This window comes from Astatotilapia calliptera, chromosome 15, assembly GCF_964374335.1.
Source record: "Astatotilapia calliptera chromosome 15, fAstCal68.1, whole genome shotgun sequence".
NCBI lineage: Eukaryota > Metazoa > Chordata > Actinopteri > Cichliformes > Cichlidae > Astatotilapia > Astatotilapia calliptera.
The window spans coordinates 16,674,814-16,678,591 of NC_137436.1; positions in this window are offsets into that span (position 1 = coordinate 16,674,814).

Consider the following 3,778-nt stretch of genomic DNA (forward strand, 5'->3'; position numbering starts at 1 on the left):
CCTAAATGGGCATTCTTAAAGTCAGCAAAGAGGCACAGAAAAGAAGACCAGACACCAGCGAGGGAGGATAAGAAGGACAGACGCAACAACATTGTCATCCCCTATGTAGCCGGTGTATCAGAGAAACTCAGGAGAGTTTTCTCCAAGCATGACATCCCAGTGACCCAGCAACACGCTCAGACAGAAACTGGTTCACCCGAAAGACAAAACGCCAAAACACAAACTTAACAATGTGGTGTATGCTGTACAGTGCAGCGAGGAATGCCCAGACCTCTACATTGGAGAGACCAAACAGCCACTTCACAAGCGCATGGCACAACACAGAAGAGCCACCTCTACAGGACAAGACTCAGCAGTCCATCTGCATCTTAAGGATAAAGGACACTCTTTCGAGGATGCCAATGTTCACATTTTGGACAGAGAGGACAGATGGTTTGAAAGAGGAGTGAAAGAAGCCATTTACGTCCACTGTGAGCGACCATCTTTGAACAGAGGCGGGGGTTTACGACACCAACTCTCTGCCATCTATAATCCAGTTTTGAGATCCCTTCCCAGACGCCTTAACGCCCACTCACATCCTGGGCCATCTGACCTCAGGAATTCGCATGATAGGGTGGGGCCAGGTTTCACAATGAACACACCCGAAACTCTGGCTGATTGGGACCCACACCCAGTTTCACACCTTGGCTCAGGCGATTAGAGGATCATCAGGGGGTCCTTTTGTCCCTCTGTGGGGGGATACTCCCACTAGGTTTATATCTGGGACTCTCCACCATTTGACCTTAGAACTGAAGAAGCTTCTCGGATGAGAGGTGAAACGTCTTCAAGCAACTTAAAGAAGTCCAGACGCTTTTCTTTGCAAGCTCCTTTGATCAGGCTGTATTACAACAACCAAAAACAAACAGACAAACAACATAAGCCCCCCAATGCTCCTCATTTTAACAAATGACATTCTAATCTAAAAGCGATACTAAGCTGCAAGGTGCATACATTCATAAGATGACCGAGCAAAAAAAACCATATTCATTCTTCTGCTCCAAACTGCAGCTTTGCTGAAAGAAAACAGGAGAAGAAGAGTGGAGATAAAGAGTTAAGGACTACTCCTTCAACTTGCTTCATCCAGATTCTTGATGAAGTGATGAAGGGCATCCATATGTTTTGAAAAGGTCAGCTTTTTAGCTTTTACAATGTATCTGTAAGGGTAATGATAGCAACATTTATTTTATCCACTGGTTGGTGCGTGATCTGTGACCGGACTTCCATGACAAAGCAATACTTTCAAACTGTCAAACTGAGATGCATAAAAGTTCCCTAATTTTTGATTATAATAGCTTTTTTCCAGGTAGAGTCTCATCAGGAAAAGTATTGGATCCATCAAGATAGAGAGAATTTGTTTTAATGACCAATCCTACCTAATCTCAGAACTTTTTCATTTCCCTCCCCTACCACACACAATGACATAATGAAACTTTAAACAGTTATCTGGTATAAGTTTGTATTTTATTTATTCAATTCCACCAGTGTCACATATATCTGCAATAATCTTTTGCATTGGATTCATTTGAGATAAGTGCTAATCAATTTAGTCTGAGCATTTATTGTGAGCACTAGCACAAGTATTAAGTGTAGACTGACATGAATTAACACAGACAACCTTACTTAAATATATTTCTTTCATATTAAAGCATCAGCTGTTTTCTATAAACGGTGACTATGAACAGAAGTAGGTTAAACAGTGATGAGAGTCACATAAACAGTCAAAAATCTTTAAAACTATACACTTAAAATATATTTAAGTGTATAGTTGGACATGACCAGTGGTTATTTCTGAGTTTGGGTGGCGTGAAAGACGAAGAGAAAAAAAAGAAAAGGAAAAGGAAAAGAAGGAGAACAAAAAAGATGTACCAAGCAGGAATCAAGGTCAATTCGTCTGATTTTTTTTCCTTTTTTTTTGCTTTCATCCATTCACAGTGTGAACAGAAACAGGAATTTATTACTTATACATTTTTTTCTCATTTGCAACCTTCAATCTTTCACGGTGAATATGCTAAAAGTCTTTCAACATTTGAATCCAACATAAAGAAAAACAAACTTGCTGAACTGAATTTAAGAAGGACACAGCACATGATGTTCCCGGGGTTTTGTCCTTTGATATATAATAAATAATTTGCAAAAGACATGGGGACAGCGATAAGAACATCCGACAAAACATATGAAGCACAGAGAAGCCTTTGATAGAGCAACATTCAAAGGAGGTCATGACAAAGAGTTAAATAAATATATAAATAAAGTTCAGCTAAAGTGTTAATAAAAAAAAAAGATACACAGAAAAACAACCACGGGGCATGACATGGTTAAAATATAAAAGCAACTATTTAAATAGAGTGACTACGGAAACAGCAGTAATAATGAATTTTCTTATGATGCTTAGCGAACAAAACATACCAACACTGTTGTTTTGTAAAAATATGTTACATTGACATTAATTTGGAGTCTTGTTTCTTTTTGCTTAATGAAGATGAACAATGTCATCCTCTACCATGGTCATATTAGTTCCTTTGTTATTCTCATCCAAACAAGGAAAATGTCTGTAGTACAAGTTTCAGTCATGTGAAAAAGAATCCTGCAGAAAGTACATCCTTACAGCTTCCACAGGAATTGAAAGGGTAGCAGCAGGTTCTGCTAATCAAATGCATTTCATTAATTGATCATAAGAAAGTGCAACACACTCTATAAAAGCATGATCTTTGGCAATTTGCAAATCTGGAGAATTCAAGTGTGTGTTAACACAATGCCACAATCTTCCCAGGAGTGGAAATCCCAGCAAATTCTCCTCAAGGTCAGACTGTGCAATGCTCAGTAAAACTGCACTGTTAAAATAAAACATAATATTCCAGCAGCTGGGGCGCCAAAATACTACCGTAAAATAACAGAAAATAACTTCCTCATAAAAATACGGTTATTTCCAGTAATGACAATACAGTTTGTTGCGCTAATTTTACATGGGATCTGCCTTTTCAAGTGATTTTAAACATTAAATTAGGAACATGTTAATGTGATTAAACAATGAAATTATCTATAAATAGGGAAAAAAAAACCAAATCTTAAAAAAACAGTAATATTCCGGCAGCTGGGGCGCCAAAATACTACCGTAAAATAACAGAAAATAACTTTCTCATGAAAATACGGTTATTTTCAGTAATGAAAATAGAGTTTGTTGCGCTAATTTTACATGGGATTCTGCCTTTTCCAAGTGCTTTTAGACATTAAATTAGGAACATTTTAACGTGATCAAACAATGAAATTACCTATAAACAAGATCAATGAATGTGGCAATATGAATCATAATACGTAAATGTACAGAAATATACAGTTAACAGTTGGTTTAAATAATAATGGATTGCATGTCCTGGGACAGACTGACAGAGGCGAGGCTGCCATATCGCACCATCGGCCCCTCTGGCTATCATCAGTAGGTGAAGAGTCTTGACCACGGACACAATACCGAGCCGGGGCTCGAACACTATTTTTTGGAACAGTGTGCATAAAACCCAAGTGCTACATCTCATACTCTACAAGCCTCAGATAGCATGCTAAATGCTAGCTATAATTAGAAAAATGCTGAACAAATATGGTTTGTTTGGAATTGTTTCCAGTAGACACCCTTTTCTGTCTAAAGAAACACCATGGCAGTTTGGCTTAGGTCGAAAAAGTTGCATCTGAACAAACCACAAGACTTCTACAACAATGTTCTTTGGACAGACAAGACCAAAGTGCA